The sequence below is a fragment of the Schistocerca piceifrons genome, chromosome 4 (genome assembly GCF_021461385.2).
Source record: "Schistocerca piceifrons isolate TAMUIC-IGC-003096 chromosome 4, iqSchPice1.1, whole genome shotgun sequence".
Lineage (NCBI taxonomy): Eukaryota > Metazoa > Arthropoda > Insecta > Orthoptera > Acrididae > Schistocerca > Schistocerca piceifrons.
The window spans coordinates 722,357,655-722,377,667 of NC_060141.1; the positions used below are offsets into that span (position 1 = coordinate 722,357,655).

The 20,013-nt window shown below is 43.3% G+C and overlaps 1 protein-coding gene across 1 annotated transcript in view; it reads right to left on the reverse strand.

Annotated features, from left to right (window-relative positions):
- Window positions 1-20,013, reverse strand: part of LOC124796134 (two pore potassium channel protein sup-9) — a 73,487-nt gene that overhangs the window by 33,034 nt on the left and 20,440 nt on the right. The gene's annotated exons all lie outside the window — the stretch shown is intronic.

The following is a 20,013-nucleotide window of genomic DNA, read 5'->3' on the forward strand; positions in this document are numbered from 1 at the left end:
CTGCACAACGTACACACATACACGTGTAAGCAACGTGACCTCTTATGTAGCACCATCCGTACATCCGTACAGACCGCCTCGTAAAAAAAAAAGGAAAGCACACAGGACGAGAAGAGCAAACGAAGTGAAACTCCACGGACTGAGACGGTATGTGATGCTCTTTCTGTGCTTGCAATATCGAGTCAAATCTAACGAGAACTTGACAAATGCACCAACTTATATGACATTTCACCTCCTCTGACCTGCATGCATGCATGCACTGGTTCGGTTTGGAACGGTGTCATAAAGCCATTGTATCCTCTCCCGAGTCAAGCTGACCCACAATTACTGTAATTGGTCCTTACACAGAAGTGACAGAAGTCGTGGAACAGCGATATGCACGTATACAGGTGGCGGTATTATCACGTACACAGGGAGTAAAAGGGCAGTGCATTCGTAGAGCTGTCAGTTGTACTCAGGTACGTAATGTGAAAAAAATTTACGATGGCATTATGGCCGCACGACGGGAATAAACAGAACGCGGAATTGTAATTAGCGCTAGACGCATTGGACATTCCATTTTGAAAATTGTTAGAGATCGACAGTGTCAACAGTTTGCCAGAATACCAAATTTCTGGCATTACCTCTCACCATCCAGTGGCCGATGGCCTTCCCTTAACGACCGAGTATAACAGCGTTTCTATAGAGTCGTCAGTTCTAACAGAGAAACAACACTGCGTGAAATAACAGCAGAAACAATGTAGATCGGACGACGAACTTATCCTTTAAGAGAGTACGGCGAAATTTTGCGTCAGTGGACTAGAGCAGCAGACAACGGAAGGGAGTGTCTTTGCTAATAGCACGACATCGGCTGCAGCGCTTTTCTTGGGCTCATGAGCATAGCGACTGGAAAACCGCAGCCTGGACAGATGAGTCCCGACTTCAGTTGGTAAGAGCTGATGGTAGGGTCCGAGTGTGGCGCAGATCCTACGAAGTCACGGACCCAAGTTGCCAACAACAGACTGTGGTCGCCCGCTGTGGCCGAGCGGTTCTAGGAGCTTCAATCAGGAACCGCGCAACCGCTACGGTCGCAGGTTCGAATCCTGCCTCTGGCATGGATGTGTGTGATGTACTTAGGTTAGTTAGGCTTAAGTAACTCTAAGTTCTAGGGGACTGATGACCTCGGATGTTAAGTCTCAGAGTGCTCAGAGCCATTTGAACCATTTGAATCAACACACTGTGTAAAGTGTTGGTGGCTCCATAGTAGTGTGGATTGTGTTTACATGGAATGGACCGGGTCACTGATTACAAATGCTTATGTTCGGCTACTTGGAGACCGTTTTCAGCCATTCATGTACTTCGTGTTACCAAACATCCGTTCGGGCGAATGATTTGGGCACCCAGATCGCCCGACATGAATAACGTCGAACATTTATGGTAGATAATCGGGAGCTCAGTTCGTGCACAAAATCATGAATCGCCAATACTTTTACAATTATTAACGGCTATAGAGACAGCATGGCTCAATATTTCTACAGGGGACTTCCATCAACCGGTTGAGTGCATGTCACGTCGAGTTGCTGCACTACGGCGGGCAAAAGGAAGTCCGACCTGTTACTAGGTGGTATCGTATGACTTTAGTCGCCTCGGTGTAATACCTCGGATCCTGGCACTGGGATAGAGTTGATATGCGAGTGGAAAATTGGAAATCTATGGTGAGGTCTTATGGGCCCAGACTGCTGAGGTCATCGGTCCCTAAGCTTATGCGCTACTTAATCTAACTTAAACTATCCCGCTCGGCCATGCGAGAGGTTCCACACAATCCTCGTCTATAGAGGACAAACCTCGGGGTCTCGCTGCAAACGAAATGATTCAAATGGTTCTGAGCACTATGAGACTTAACATCTGAGGTCACCAGTCCCCTAGAACTTAGAACTACTTAAACCTAACTAACCTGAGGACGTCACACACATCCATGCCCGAGGCAGGATTCGAACCTGCGACCGCAGCGGTCGCGCGGTTCGAGACTTAAGAGCCTAGAACCGATCGGCCACCCCAGCCGGCGCTGCCAACCGCAGTAACTGCACACCAAACGGACAGTTCATAGAAACGCGTGCCTAGCGTGGGCGGGCATTGTCTTATTAACAAATGGCAGTTCGATAATGTCGCATGAGAGAGAACGTGTGAATACATAGAATATCCTAGACGTACAGTTTCGCCATCAGCGTTCTCTCAATTATTAGCACCGTGACCTGAAGTCATACCCGATGCCTCCCCACACCATGACGCCACGAGTAACACAACACGATTGTGCCTCTCCAAAACAATGGAAAAATGGGACTTCTCCGCAGGTTGCTGCCATATTCAGTGTCGGCCTTCCCGTAATTTGCAGTATCACGATTCATCGCTGAACACAATTCGACGCCATTCATCAGCAGTCCGTGCTTCCTAGTCACGGCATCAGTCCAAACGCAGTCCTTTGTCTTGTGGTGTTAACGGCAGCCTAAGCACGGGACGATAATTCGCTATTCCAGCTGCTGTTAGTCCCCGACCAATGCTGCGTGATGGTACAGAATATTGCAGGGAGCCCATTACTTGCTCTCGGATGATAAACGTGTAGATGTGAAGGGGTTACAGTGTGCTCGGTGCACCATATGGCGACCCTCCTTTGTGGTGGTCAGACGTGGTCCACCAGAACCTTGACAATTTGTGTCTGCCCTCACGTTCCCTTGCAATCCACCATTTAAACTTTATAAAATGGAGTTTTTTCATCTTTTTCTTTCTGCTTCATTATGACTGTGGACAGGAAGAGGTATATTTGGTATACCCAATAGACAGCATTTATGGAAAAATTCACAGATAGGTCTAAAGTATCAAAATGAAAAAAAAAAATATTTGCATCTATAAAATCAAATGCTTATTACGACAATGCAGCACTTCTTAGCATTGCACAAACTGTAGCATCTGTATTGGGAGGATATAAGTTGCACGTGGAGCTGTAAGAAGTTGTATGGAAATTTAGTTAGTGGAATGGTATGTGGAGATGTATTGTGTGGGAGATTGGCTTGCCACAAACAGGAAATTTGGGACAGAAGTAACTAGGATGGAGGTAAGAGAATAATTATGAGGAGAGAAGAAAATCAAAAGATGAGAAAGGAGGAGGAAAACATTGTGTGAGAAGCTTTGCAGCTTTTTCCAGATAGACAGGTTACTAATAATTATGTCTAGCAGGTCTTTAATATGCAACATGAACAGTTAGGGTCCCGAAACACTTCCCTGGAGCACGCTAGACGTAACAGCTACATTTGTCGATGACTCTCCTTCCAAAATAACTTTCAACGTTCTCCCAAACAAAAACTTATCATACACATTCCCAGATGGTTGGGGATGGGGATACCCTACGACTTCACTGCAGTGTTGCTATCGCTGCAGCGGAAAGCATAGATAATGGCGTAAATAGACCACTTGTGCTATGTAAAAATTTGAAGTTAATGAAATCGTTTACTTGATCTGTATAAAAGTTATAAGAAAAAAGTTGATGGAAATGAAAATTGACTAATTGTGCTACGTGAAACATGCTAACAATTCCAAGAAGCCAATCGTATCCGTAGAAGAATCCAGAAAAACTTTTCACACTTGATCGCTGGTACTTCCTCGTTTCAAGTCTGGGTTGGTAAAGATTTTGTAACTGTAGCAATCTTCGTCCTTTTCAGTTATGTCCATTATTTCTACACTTTGAAAATACTGCGCTGATCCTCATTATGTTTATCTGTTGGGATTGCACTCCCGAGGTGGCAATATTTCGAAATCTTTGAGATCATCGAATACGTAGTGACCACTGAAAATTTGTGCCAGACTGGGACACGAATCCATTAACACTCGAAATCCGAGCACGGCTCCAGGGCTCACTCGCACTTTCACTCTCATTAAAGTTTGCACAACACAGGGTGAAGGTGGAGGACTGTGACACACTACCACAAGGAATATGATTTCAAAAGAATTAGATGCACTGAAATGAAATGAATGGATTGACGAGAGTGAAATCAATGGAGATGCAAAACATGAAATGATATCAGTGTAAACCGTTCAGATATGCTCAACCTACAGTTTAATAAATATGTAGTGATAAACGAAAATTTGTATGATAGTGGCATTCGAATCCGACTTTCCTCGCGATATTAATTATGATTTTGGTGTCTTCACCCTCTGTGTACCATCGCTTACCGGAAACTGCAGTCCTGCACCTAGAATAGTTTACGAAGTGCTGTCAAAATTAAGTGGTTTACCCTGCATATATAAAATCGCCATCAGCCATCAGATTTTTATTGCTCGAAAAGGTCTCCTCTAGAGTTTTCCACGCTTTGGATTTTATTAAGTCAAAGGAACAGTGCAGCTGTAGATGTAAATATACCACAATGGGCAACTTGCAGTTTGTGAAAGAACTTACAGACGAGAGCAAAATTATCAACGATCTTGGGATTTGTAGTATCGTAGCCTATCGATACTGCCGGAGCTGGAGCCTCGAAGATGCCTGTGGGCGTCGCGAATGGTGCTTTGACCATCGTCACCAATGAAGAACCACCAGGCCGCCGACAAATCGAGATCGCCTGGACGGTGTCACAAGGACGGGCACCTGGGGACCAGTCTTCTAGTACAAGATTGCTCGTATGTCTCTAGTTCGTGCTGAACATTACACAGAGTTTTCGATAGTTAGCTCCACCGACAAACATTCAATCTGCTAGCCGCGTCTGCCACAAGTTGTCAACAATGTAGTATTTCTTCACACACAGGTTGAGTGCGACCTGTTTATTTAAAGTTTACTTGCGTCAACCAATCTTCCGGTTGCCGCTACAGATAACTACGGCGACAGATCCCTTTGGTCACCTTCCACTAGTTTATCACTAGCAACCAGGGCACAACGTTTGGCTCCTTAGAACAAAGCGGTTGCCGACTCGCATTATAACAGGACTCATACATTTTGATGAAACTTCATTCATTTTCCAACAAAGCATGTACTAACAGTTGTGGGGGAAAAAAGCTTTGATTCCATCTATGTAAGTATAGCATAGAAAGAATACACCCGTGCCACAGTATCCACGAAATTTAATGAAGATACTAGAAATACTAACTGGAAGAGGAGTTAGGCCATGAGCTATCTTAGCACTACAACTCTTTTCTCCAGCCCTAGAGGCTAATTTGCATATCCCTATACCTTTTATTGGATCACGAACGTTTTGATGACCGTATTGAACTGTTTGTCCCTAGTGAGGATAAACCGGAGCGATTAATGGAAGAATATAACACAGTAATTTTGAAACTCAGGCTGAATATCAATCATAATAAATGGTTCAAATGGCTCTGAGCAGTATGGGACTTAACATCTGAGGTCATCAGTCCCCTAGAACTTAGAACTACTTAAACCTAACTAACCTAGGACATCACACACATCCATGCCCGAGGCAGGATTCGAACCTGCGACTGTAGCGGTTGCGCGGTTCCAGACTGAAGCGCCTAGAACCGCTCGTCAACACGGCTGGCTCAATCATAATACGTCGTAATTAATGTAGTATGAACGAATCGAAAAGAAAATATGAGCAATTAGCAGTGAAGACATAGAACCAGTCAATTTGTGTGTTTAGTACCGTTGGTGATAACTAGCGGATGGTGTATACTGTAGTGCGGCAAGATGTTGGAACTTACACACTGCGGGGCTCCCTGCCTAAGCGATTGCAGGTGACAATTATGTGCAGTATATGTTAAAGAGATTTTATGCGAATTTAACGCGTTGAGCGCGGAACCAATTTCACTGGTTTTTCCGTTGAGGCTGCAGTCCCGCGTGCCGGCAAGTATTTGACGGCCGCCTAATGCTGCGCCTGCAGGCACGCAACCCATTCGTCAACCGCGCCGTACGTGCCACATACAATGCCACATACAACAAAGGCGTTACCGTGGAAAAAATTGGCTTGGCAACTGCCGCCGAGCAGCGTACGTAAACAAAATGTTAAGTGGACCATTTGGCGTTGTTGAGTTGGCGTGTAAATGAGCGCCAAATGTAATTGTAAGGTTCCATAGACATTTTCAAGTCTCAAACATCTATGATGTATACACGCAGATGGTAGCGAGAAATGAAAATTTGCTAGAAGGACAGGATTCGTACCCAGGTATCTTGCTTATAAGGCAGACGCACTAAATGCTACGCCATCGATGAAGAATATTTTGATCCTGTCGAAATACTATGTATCGACGGGTCTCTAATACCATTCAGATAACCAATTACATACAGGTAATATTTAAAACATAAGAGACACAGGTATGACATCAAAATGATTCAACTGCACTGCGATAATGAATACCGCTAGAATTCTCGAATTTACGCTACCGAAGTACTTGATAAGGAAAATACCACGCCAACAAATCATATGATAAATTTTTGTTAAGATTTATTCAATAAAAGCCATACATTAACTACCGAAACGATGTAGATTTGGCAAATTTGGCAAGCAGACTCATCACGTAGAATACGCATTTGATTTGTACCCTTCGATTAAATCGCAAAGGAATTCCCAAAGAAATTATAACGACCAAACTAAAACGCGGGGAAATAGGGGCAAACGAGAAAAGGAATTACTGTTTTGCAATTGAAAGACAAGAAATACGTTTTGGTTTTTTCCACTAAACATTCGAGTGAAACGGAAAACATGACAACCAAAAGATGGATTTACTGAAAACCGAAAATTGTTACTAAAGGTAATAAGTGAAAAACTGCTATTGGCCTTTCCGATCAAATGCATACATAAAGCAGTAAATGGTATCGAATGTCAGCGTTTCTATCTTTTCTTGAACACCGCAGCTGTGAACGCTTCATATGTATTCCAAGATGTGACGGGACGGAAAACATCAATCACAAAATTTCGAAAACAGTTGGTAGATGCGCTCTTTACGGCCTTCACACGAAGGAACTCCAGTCAGTGTTAATACAAGAAGACGCAAACAAAGGTAGGAAAGGTGCATGAAGTGTGTAGGTATTATTCTAAATGTTAGAAGACAAACACGAAAACACTCTGGCGCAATGCAGCTAGAAAATTAACTAAACAGGTAGTTACCTTTTGTAATGCGTGCAAATCTAAACCTCGTTTTTGTACTGAATGTTTTAACAAACTTCGTTAAAATTCATTTGTTTGTTAAACTTTTTACTGCCGCTCCTATGCAATGAGGTCACCCGCGGAACTGACGGCGTGGTTAACATGTTAAATGATTTTACGTGTTTATTACACTGAAGAGCCAAAGAAACTGGTACACCTGCCTAATATCGTGTAGGGGCCCCGCGAGCATGCAGAAGTCCCGCAGCACAACATGGTTTGGACTAAACTAATGTCTGAAGTAGTGCGTGTGTGTTCAAATGTGTGTGAATTCCTAAGGGACCAAACTGCTGAGGTCATAAGTCCCTAGGCTTACACGCTATTTAAACTAACTTATGCTAAGAACAACACACACACCCATGCCCAAGCGAGGACTCGAACCTCCGGTGGTAGGGGCCGTGCAGTCCGTGACATGGCGCCTCAAACCACGCGGCCACTCCGCACGGCTCTGAAGTAGTGCTCGAGGGAATTGACACCATGAATCCTGTAGGGCTGTGCATAAATCCGTAAGAGTACGAGAGGGTGGAGATCTCTTCTGAACAGCATGTTGAGAGGCATCTAAGATATGCTCAATAATGTTCACGTCTGGGAAGCTTGGTGGCCAGCGGAAGTGTTTAAACTTAGAAGAGTGTTCCTGGAGTCACTTTGTAGCAATTCTGGACGTGTAGGGTCTCGCTTTGTCCTGCTGGAACTGCCCGTCAGAATGCACAATGGACAAGAATGGATGTAGGTGATCAGACACGATGCTTACGTACGTGTCACCTGTTAGAGTCGTATCTAGACATATCATGGGTCCGATATCACTCCAACTCCACACGCCCGACACCATTACAGAGCCTCCACCATCTTTAACAATCCGCTGCTGACATGCAGGGTCCATGGAGTCATGATGTTGTCTCCACACCCGTACACGTTCATCCGTTCGATACAATGTAAAACGAGACTCGTCCGACGAGGCAACATGTTTCCAGTCACCAACTGTTCAATATCGGTGTTGACGTGCCCAGGTGAAGCGTAAAGCTTCGTGTCGTGCAGTCATCAGGGGCACACGAGTGGGCCTTCGTCTCCGAGATCCCATATCGATGATGTTTCGTTGAGTCGTTCACACACTGACACTTGTTGATGGCTCAGCATTGAAATCTGCAGCGATTTGCGGAAGGGTTGCACTTCTGTCATGTTGAACGATTCTCTTCATCGTCATTGGTCCCGTTCTTTGAGGATCTTTTTCCAGCCGCAGCGATTTCGGAGATTTTATGTTTTACCGGATTCCTCATATTCACGGTACACTCGTGAAATGGTCGTCGGGAAATGGTCGTGCTGTTCAGAAGAGATGCTGTATCCCGTCGCTGGTGCGCCGACTATAACACGACTTTCAAACTCACTTAAATCTTGATAACCTGCCATTGTAGCACCAGTAACCGATCTAACAACTACGCCAGACACTTGTCTTATACAGGAGTTGCCTACCGTATTGCCCTATTCTGCCTGTTTACATATCTCTGTATTTGAATACGCATGCCTATACCAGTTTCTATAGCGCTACGGTGTATAATAGTGTGGGATACATATATTTCACAAACGTCTTTGTTTTAATGTTTTATACAGAGAGCGCGAGCGACGCAACATTCCGACAGCAAAATCTTAATTCCAGCGACGATAGACGCCGCCACAGCTTACCCAATAGTCAGTGATCGAAAGAACTTGCAGACATCTGACTCCACTGTTACTTAGAAAAATCCATTGCAAAACTAAAATGAGAGACTATCATGCTTACGCAATGCAATTGTTGTAATGCTTCAGTTCTAACTGAGTTCTGATCTAGTTCACACTGTTACTACGTACTGCAGAATATACACGGCCCAGTTGTTATGGTAATGCGGAAACTTATAGATTTATTTGACTTCCAGAAGGGCATGATCATTGGCTTTCTGGCCAAGGCTGAGCAATTCCGGTACGACTAAGTTTGTAATCTCTTTGGTGTCGCCGAGGTTGAAGTATACCATGTTCGGCAGAATGGCGCTATCCGAAGCCGACAATGGTGCAACTGTGGTGCACCACGGGCCACAGATGAGAGGGTGAAGGATAAATGAGGAGATATGTGCGGGCAAATAGACGTGGAGCTCTTGAGCAACTGATGGCCCAGATGACCCAAGGGGCTACCAACTGGGTCTTCTCAACGATCAATCAGCGAAAATTGATGTCCATGGACCTACGCAGCAGGCGCCTGGTTCGTGCTTCCATGCTGACTGCTATTTATCGGTGACAAAGGCGGAAATTAGCACGCCAGTACCGCAAATGGACTGTCACTGAGCGGTGATTGGTGTCATTTTCAGGTGAATCTCATTTTATGCTCTCCAGGCTGGAGGAGGGAGTATTATGGTCTGAGGAATATTTTCATGGCATTCCCTGGACGATCTCATCATTATGGAAGGCACAGTAGATCAACAGAAGTACGCACCTATCCTTGTGGACAACGTCCACCCCCACATGCAGTTTGTTTTCTCCTTTGCTAGATGGCATATACCAGCTGGACAATGCAACATGCCACAGAGCTCGCACCGTACGTGAGTGGCTCGAAGAGCACCAGGATAAGTTTACTGTACTCCCCTGGCCATCAAAGTCCCCGGATTTAAACCCAATCGAGAATCTGTGCGACTACCTCGGTTGGACTGTTCGTGCCGTGGATCCTCAACGGAGATACCTGGCGCAGCTGGCCACACACTGGAACTGGAATGGCTCCACATCACATTCGGTACGTATCAGAACCTGAGTGACTCTGTTCCTGCACGTCTGCGCTACAAAAGTGGTTATTCTAGCTTTCGACAGATGGTCACATTAATGTGAAGGTACCATGTATATGCGTCTGAATCTGTGACGACAGTAAATTATATTGCACTGGGAGAGTTTTTTTGTATGCAATGATGATTTACTCTATGAAAACGACGTGCTTTATGCAGACTGGTCAGAAGTTTGTAAGGGTGTTGCAGGGTAGACTGTGCAGAGAAATAATTCTCGAGAAAAAAAATTCGATAAGTTGCTCCGTTTACGAATTAATTAGCGTGGACAGTATGTTCTCTTCATGCGCAGTACCTAGGTTTCTGTGACGCTCTTTACATATCATAATATAATTTGTCTGACGAAGCCGAAATTGCTAATGATTTTCACTGCAGCATCACAGCTAATGGTGTTTGTAATCAGGTCTGAAGATGATCTTTATAGACCGAAATTAATAAACAATAAAAATTTTGACCCTATACTGGAATTACAATAAAGTAATTAGCATTGAAGTTAGCACATAAGGTCACTGTGCGCACAAATTCAAGCGGTCCCCCAGAGATGGTTCAAATGGCTCTGAGCACTATGGGACTCAACATCTGAGGCCATCAGTCCCCTAGAACTTAGAACTACTTAAACCTAACTAACCTAAGGACATCACACACATCAGTGCCCGAGGCAGGATTCGAACCTGCGACCGTAGTGGTCACGCGGTTCCAGACTGAAGCGCCTAGAACCGCACGGCCACACCGGCCGGCGGTCCGCCAGAGATAGTGTTGCCGAACGCGCTCTTCGTTTGGTTTCCTAAAACGAACAGGAGAGTTGTTTTGACATAACGAAACTACAATCGTCTAATATAACTATGGGTTCTTTGACTGCTCTGTGCGATGGCGAGTGGAGCAACAACGTATGAAATATTAGTTCACTTTTTTACAATAATGATAAAGAGATTTAATTAACTTTGTTCAATCAATTGTCATAGGAATGTGCTGAATATTTGCAACTGTCTTTGAATATTAAAGCGTTACTTGACGCTCAGATTTACTAATCTCATCTCTTGAAGTTCACACAGTCCAGAATGACGGTTCAATGTGTCAGGTCTAGACGATGCAGTTTGCTTGATCGGAGCTCACGACCTGGTCTGACACCCAAACTTCCAGATGTCAGACATTCATTCGGTACCGAACGTTGTATATCGATTGATTATCAACCAAAACACAGAGCCGGCCGGTGTGGCCGAGCGGTTCTAGGCGCTTCAGTCTGGAACCGCGCGACCGCTACGGTCGCAGGTTCGAATCCTGCCTCGGGCATGGATGTGTGTGATGTTCTTAGGTTAGTTAGGCTGAAGTAGTTCTAAGTTCTAGGGTACTGATGACCTCCGATGTTAAGTCTCACAGTGCTCAGAGCCAAAACACAGATTTAGTTCGTGCTGTGTGCTGCAGAACACGCGTAAACGGTAATTACAAGTATCACCAGAGCTACGGAGCAAAGGAAAAGTATCAGAGCGGTTGAATTGGAGATCTCGGTTGGATGAGAAGATAGAGCGTTCAAACCCCACTGATGACAATTTTTTTTAAGTGTTTACGCGTGAAACTGTTATATGAGAGAAAATTTTCCTGACATCAAAAGGACTTTTAGGAGTCTGTCGCAATGTTCTATTGGCAGTCTGCTTTCGCTTCGTTAGTTGAACATTATGTACTTATTGATATTATTTTGTTTAGTATTAATTATTATTATTATTATTACTGTTACTTCCGCACGTGTGATACAATCGTTTATTTTTATATTCTGATTGCATAAAATGTGAAACTACAAATGCACTCTATAGGTTTACTTTTTTCAAAGAAATGAAGCGGAAGCAGACTGTCAGGAGAAAATTTCTGTAAAATCCAAACAGCCGTTTTGCATATCATGAATTCTAGTTCCATATAACACTTTCATGCATAATACAGTAAAGAAAACGAATTGCTCACGATTAAAAGCTCTACCAACAGCCCCACAGAAGTAACATGTTTAAGTTACTCATAGTTATGCTTTTGATGTGATCTGTAGTTCGCGCCGGCCGAAGTGGCCGTGCGGTTAAAGGCGCTGCAGTCTGGAACCGCAGGACCGCTACGGTCGCAGGTTCGAATCCTGCCTCGGGCATGGATGTTTGTGATGTCCTTAGGTTTCACTAGTTCTAAGTTCTAGGGGACTAATGACCCCAGAAGTTGAGTCCCATAGTGCTCACAGCTATTTTTTTTGATCTGTAATTCTGGTGTTACTTTCAATTAACGTTTACGTCCGTCCTGCTGGACGACAGCACAAAGTAGCAACTAAATCGGAGTTCTGGTCGGTATTCTGTCGACATAGAACGTTTGGTACCGGTCTGAGTGTCTGACATCTGGAGGTTTGGGTGTGAGCCTTCGTGTGCTCGGCTGTATATCGACCTCCTTGCGGTGGGGCTGCAGCGCTGAGAGAGAGGGCGTGGCTTCGCCAGCGTCTCACATTCGTCATTGCGGAATGCAGTGAGATATCGGTAGCTCACGTGGTATCATTGCGAGATGCCGACTTTGTTACGGCGCCGCGATCTTTGGGTGATACCACAGGAGCGAAACAAAAATTAGACATGGGACTGCAGTAAGGATCGAACCCGAGCCGAAGGCTATACCGTGAGAGCAACTGATACAATTTTATCTGGTGGGCCGCTTGAATTTGCGCGCGCAATGGGCTGATTGGATCACTTCACTGATTATTAGCTCGGAAAAGGCGCAACGTATCGATTTTTTTCTTAACAACTAGTTTTCATCACAACCTGCACTGCAACACCCTTAGAAGTTTTTCAGACTGTTTCTGGCCACCCTGTATATGTTGAATATTAATATCCCACTAAGCAAATTCACATAAATTAAATACTTAAATATAAACAGAAAAGGAAATAATTTTTAATGATGCGCTCAGGAAGCATAAGTATTATCTCCGCACATATACCGAAATACATTCTATAACAATAAACTGTCATGTGCACAAAACATACAACGAAAAAAGTGAATCTACTTTACTCTTACTGCGATAAATGAATCTGGAGCAAGAACAAATTTATGCACTACATTCCAACGCCTGAGAATTAAAGTGGTCTACGCACTGGTGGCAGTTATTCTTCCGAGCACGGTCGTACCAAATCTTGGGGAGCCGGATGTAACACCACAGTGGACAGCAAAAGAAATAAACAGAAGAACAAAAATGAAATTGAATGAATTGTAAAAGGACCAAGGTAGTTCTTTAGTTGATTGCAAGAGATGAGAAAACACCAAGAGGATGGTATCTGTTGTTGTGGTCTTCAGTCCTGAGACTGGTTTGATGCAGCTCTCCATGCTACTCTACCTTGTGCAAGCTTCTTCATCTCCCAGTACCTACTGCAACCTACATCCTTCTGAATCTGCATAGTGTATTTATTTCTTGGTCTCCCTCTACGATTTTTTCCCTCCACGCCGCCCTCCAATACTAAATTGGTGATCCCTTAGTGCCTCAGAACATGGCCTACTAACCAATCTGGTCAAGTTGTGCCACAAAGTTTTCTTCTCTCAAATTCTATTCAATACCTCCTCATTAGTTATGTGATCTACCCATCTAACCTTCAGAATTCTTCTGTAGCACCACATTTCGAAAGCTTCTATTCTCTTCTTGTCTAAACTATTTATCGTCCATGTTTCACTTCCATACATGGCTACACTCCGTACAAATACTTTCAGAATCGACTTCCTGACACTTAAATCGATACTCGATATTAACAAATTTCTCTTCTTCAGAAACGCTATCCTTGCCATTGCCAGCCTACATTTTATATCCTCTCTACTTCGACCATCATCAGTTATTTTGCTCCCCAAATAGCAAAACTCCTTTACGACTTTAAGTGTCTCATTTCCTAATCTAATTCCCTCACCACCTCTCGACTTAATCCGACTACATTCCATTATCCTCGTTTTGCTTTTGTTGATGTTCATCTTATATCTTCCTTTCAAGACACTGTCCATTCCGTTCAACTGCTCTTCCAAGTATTTTGCTGTCTCTGACAGAAGTACAATGTCATCGGCGAACCTCAAAGTTTTTATTTCTTCTCCATGGATTTTAATACCTACACCGAACTTTTCTTTTGTTTCCTTTACTGCTTGCTCAATATACAGACTGAATAACATCGGGGAGAGGCTACAACCCTGTCTCACTCCCTTCCGAACCACTGCTACCCTTTCATGTCCCTCGACTTTTATAACTGCCATCTGGTTTATGTACAAATTGTAAATAGCCTTTCGCTCCCTGTATTTTACCCCTGCCACCTTCAGAATTTGAAAGAGAGTATTCCAGTCAACATTGTCAAAAGCTTTCTCTAAATCTAAAAATGCTAGAAACTGAGGTTTGCCTTCCCTTAATCTTTCTTCTAAGATAAGTCGTAGGGTCAGTATTGCCTCACGTGTTCCAACATTTCTGCGGAATCCAAACTGATCTTCCCTGAGGTCCGCTTCTACCATTTTTTCCATTCATCTATAAAGAATTCGCGTTAGTATATTGCAGCCGTGATTTATTACACTGATAGTTTGGTAATTTTCACATCCGTCAGCACCTGCTTCTTTGAGATTGGAATTATTATATTCTTCTTGAAGTCTGAGGGCATTTCGCCTGTCTCATACATCTTGCTCACCAGATGGTAGAGCTTTGTCAGAGCTGGCTCTCCCAAGGCTGTCAGTAGTTTTAATGGAATGTTGTCTACTCCCGGGGCCTTGTTTCGACTTAGGTCTTTCAGTGCTCTGTTAAACTCTTCTCGCAGTATCACATCTCCCATTTCGTCTTCATCTACATCCTCTTCCATTTCCATAATACTGTCCTCAAGTATATCGCCCTTGTATAGACCCTCTATATACTCTTTCCACCTTTCTGCTTTCCCTTCTTTGCTTAGATCTGGGTTTCCATCTGAGCTCTTGACATTCATACAAGTGGTTCTCTTTTCTCCAAAGGTCTCTCTAATTTTCCTGTAGGCAGTATCTATCTTACCCCTAGTGGGATAAGCCTCTATATCCTTACATTTGTCCTCTAGCCACCCCTGCTTAGCCATTTTGCACTTGCTGTCGATCTCATTTTTGAGACGTTTGTATTCCTTTTTGCCTGCTTCATTTACTGCATTTTTATATTTTCTCCTTTCATCAATTAAATTTAATATTTCTTCTGTTACCCAAGGATTTCTACTAGCCCTCGTCTTTTTACCTACTTGATCCTCTGCTGCCTTCACTACTTCATCCCTCAAAGCTACCCATTCTTCTTCTGTTGTATTTCTTTCCCCCATTCCTGTCAATTGTTCCCTTATGCTCTCCCTCAAACTCTATACAACCTCTGGTTTAGTCAGTTTATCCAGGTTCAAATGGTTCAAATGGCTCTGAGCACTATGGGACTCAACTGCTGAGGTCATTAGTCCCCTAGAACTTAGAACTAGTTAAACCTAACTAACCTAAGGACATCACAAACATCCATGCCAGAGGCGGATTCGAACCTGCGACCGTAGCGGTCTTGCGGTTCCAGACTGCAGCGCCTTTAACCGCACGGCCACTTCGGCCGGAGTTTATCCAGGTCCCATCTCCTTAAATTCCCAACTTTTTGCAGTTTCTTCAGTTTTAATCTACAGTTCATAACCAATAGATTGTGGTCAGTGTCCACATCTGCCCCTGGAAATGTCTTACAATTTTAAACCTGGTTCCGAAATCTCTGTCTTACCATATATATAATCTATTTGAAGCCTGTCAGTATCTCCAGGCTTCTTCCATGTATACAGCCTTCTTTTATGATTCTTGAACCAAGTGTTAGCTATGATTAAGTTGCGCTCTGTGCAAAATTCTACCAGGCGGCTTCCTCTTTCATTTCTTCCCCCCAATCCATATTCACCTACTACGTTTCCGTCCCTCCCTTTTCCTACTGACGAATTCCAGTCACCCATGACTATTAAATGTTCGTTTCCCTTCACTACCTGAATAATTTCTTTTATTTCATCATACATTTCTTCAATTTCTTCGTCATCTGCAGAACTTGTTGACATGTAAACTTGTACTACTGTGGTAGGCTAGGGTTTCGTATCTATCTTGGCCACAATAATGCGTTCACTATGCTGTTTGTAGTAGCTTACCCGCATTCCTATTTTCCTATTCATTATTAAACCTACTCCTGCATTACCCCTATTTGATTTTGTGTTAATAATTTTGTATTCACCTGACCAGAAGTCTTATTCCTCCTGCCACCGAACTTCACTAATTCCCACTATATGTAACTTAAACCTATTCATTTCCCTTTTTAAATTTTCTAACCTACCTGTCCGATTAAGGGATCTGACATTCCACTCTCCGATCCGTAGAACACCAGTTTTCTTTCTCCTGATAAAGACGTCTTCTTGAGTATTCCCCGACCGGAGATCCGAATAGGAGACTATTTTACCCCCGGAATATTTGACCCAAGAGGACGCCATCATCATGTAACTATACAATAAAGCTGCATGTTCTCGGGAAAAATTAAGGCTGTAGTTTCCCCTCGCTTTCAGCTGTTCGCAGTACCAGCACAGCAAGGCCGTTTTGGCTAGTGTTACAAGGCCAGATCAGTCAATCATCCAGACTGTTGCCCCTGCAACTACTGAAAAGGCTGCTGCCCCTCTTCAGGAGCCACACGTTTGTCTGGCCTCTCAACAGATGCCCCTCCGTTGTGGTTGCACCTACAGTACGGCTATCTGTATCGCTGAAGCACGCAAGCCTCCCCGCCAATGGCAAGGTCCATGGTTCATGGGGGGAGGGGGGGGGGGAGGAAGGTACCTAACATTAGAAAAGCAGTGGCATGTATGTACGCAGCTGACGACCATACTGCGTGGAAAATTCTATTGTGAGCCTTCATCTATCAGTGGATGGTAATGGTCGATGCCGATGACGATGCGGTACAGTAAAAATATAGAGAGGTATAAGTGCAGATATTTTTATTGGTGCCTGAGGAGAGTGTACTGGACAACAATACATTAGAATTTACTTCGTTTGCAGATTAATTATTGTAGCTGTTAGGTGTGGTATGTTTTTAGATTAGTTAGTTTCTCCAAGTACATGAGGCAAGAGCAAGCTATTCATGTTTATTTTCTCCTGGGTGGCAGGCCAGGCGTTGAAGTGTGGACTCGTGGACACAAAAGGTTAATATCTGCTTCGAAGCGTAGTCCACTTAATGGTGCAGTTGAGACCATGCAGAAAACACCAGGTAGTAAATTATGTGACATCTTTGCGGGAAGACTGTTAGACGGAGAGAAAAAGCAAGTAACACACGGATGTGGGTGCATATTAATGCACCAGTGATCACAGTTTATGCACTTACACCGTTTATAAGCAGACATGGATATCGCAAGCTTTTGATCTTCCAGGTACGGATTATGGGGCTCGCAGATTATCCGTGCTTACTTCGTCGATTTCCGAAAAATATAAAAAACGAAATCTGAAGTGTCGTTGTAACTGGAACGAATACTTTCATTTAGAATACAGATTTATTGTTGTACGGGAATAGATGACAAAAATAAATGCGTGTGGTTAAATAAGATGTCTATGAACTTGGATTAGAGCAGCTAAGTGGGGCGGATATAGTGAAAGAAGTGCGTTAGGTAGTTGAAGAGAACGAAGACGGAGCCGTTTTCACACACACCGAGGCACTGAAATACGCTCTCAGAAATGCAGCACAAAATTCGTTTGGTTGTATCGATGTTTTTATTCTCTGAAGAATGAGAACCGTGGTGAAGAAAAAGTAAATAAAAAAGAAAGCAGAAAAAAATTGGACAATTATTTCCAGAAAGTGAACTGAAAGCAGGTGATACGAAATACAGTGTGGTGTAAGTGTTATTTTCTAAATAATTTGCCAGTCTCAGGCGATTAACGTGTAAGTAACGCAGTGGTCTCTCAAATGTGACATGTAACATAGCCTGTAAATACAGTAATCTGCAGTTTTGAGTAATAAAATGTGTTTTTCGAATTTCCAGAGTTCTGCGTTTATAGTGTAGTCTGAGGTCCGCATTAACCCGAATAGTCGGAAGCTTGAGTAATTTTCTTCTTGTGGCGAGTATCGTATTATTCTACGTGGTATCACCCTCAGCTGAAAGATGGGAAATACACTAATGGCCATTAAAATTGCTACACCACGAAGATGACGTACTACAGACTCGAAATTTAACCGACAGGAAGAAGATGTTGTGATATGCAAATGATTAGCTTTTCAGAGCATTCACACAAGGTTGGCGCCGGTGGCGACACCTACAACGTGCTGACATGAGGAAAGTTTCCAATCGATTTCTCATACACAAACAGCAGTTGACCAGCGTTGCCTGGTGAAACATTGTTGTGATGCCTCGTGTAAGGAGGAGAAATGCGTACCATCACGTTTACGACTTTGATAAAGGTCCGATTGTAGCCTATCACGATTGCGTTTTATCGTATCGTGACATTGCTGCTCGCGTTGGTCGAGATCCAACGACTGTTAGCAGAATATGGAATCGGTGGATTCAGGAGGATAATACCGAACGCTGTTCTGGATCCCAACGGCCTCGTATCACTAGAAGTCGAGATGACAGTCATCTTATCCGCATGGCTGTAACGGATCGTGCAGCCACGTCTCGATCCCTGAGTCAACAGATGGGGACGTTTGCAAGACAACCATCTGCACGAACAAATCGACGACGTTGAAAGGTCTCTGTTGGATTCCTTTCATGCTAATTTCTTAAATATGTTGTCATTTACGGCATAAATTCCTCTTCTAAATTTACTGTGGTGTTTCTGACTATCTGGGAGGAGACTGAGCAGTGGAACGTGTTAGTTTTACACATAAACAAGAACGATCTGTCACACTACTACACTGTAAAACACAGTTTGTATGTAATTCATGTCACACAGTCTCATACAGACCCTACATCCGCTTTCTTTTATATACTGTATATGATAAGATACTGTCATCCCCCTTCCCTTCTATGTGAGAGGATGAATGAGCAAATGTATTTCTAGTTGCATGCTTGATGGTAGCAGACAAGCCTGTCTGCTAGAGAACAGTAGGACCAACGTCGGAACAGGTAGCTACGCTTTCTAAAAGCAGAGAGGTTTCTATTGTTAGTATGGTCCTGTCCATCCCTTGTCATGTTGGTATAGGAAACTGCCTCTCTGGTCACTTCCGTTTGTATCTGTTAAGCACGCTCGTAGGGGCCCAGGTCAGTCTGTCCGCGGCGAGTGTCTGAAGTGGTAAGATCTCCGGCTAAGCGCGTGTCTGCTAAGTCTGTAGGACAATGGATTTCTTAAGTTCAGCCTAACTGAAAATTTAATCACCTTTATTTCAGGTTTAGCTCTAAAATATCTAATGTTATTTAAAATTGCAACGCAGTGTAATTCGAGTGTGAAGTTCAGAATATCTTCCGGTAGTTGCTTTCTCACCACTTTGTGAGTAAAGTGGAACCATGTGTTGATCAGTAACTCTAAGATCATCAATCTTAAATGCGAATGTGCGTGAGATTATAACGTCTCATCTTGACAATATTTTTCAATATAGCAACTTTTCTTTATGTTCAACCCACGTGGGGTGTACTTTGTGAGACCAGTACCACGTGCTTATACAATTGTTTGACCCGTCAGGTTAATAGTAAGACGATAGTGACCAGTTCGAGGTTTTTCTTTTGTAAATTGCGTTTCGATGTAATTTATTTTAATTATCAAAATTATTGCGGAGTTACACTCTATGTGTAAACCAAGTTGACCACGTGAAGCATGTGGTGTAAGCATCAAAGTAGCCCTCAGCTATTCTTTTCGGGAAGATTTCACAGAGAGTTAGTATGAATTTAGTATACCAGTGTGTGGTAATTTCATGACGGACAGGATTGCGCTACGAACGTAACTTCTTTGGGTGAAAATTGAATCGATTGGTTGTGGTTGATTTCCTCTTGGATATGTTGCAACGTTCTTCGTGTGTTATTTTATGAATGCAGTGTTGTATGTAGTCTCCCAATCTTGGCTCCCTATTTGATGTGTTCTGTAAGATTACAAACTCACATTTACACAATCCTAAATAAGGCACCAGTTTAGTTATGAATCAAGTTTGATATGCTGAAATT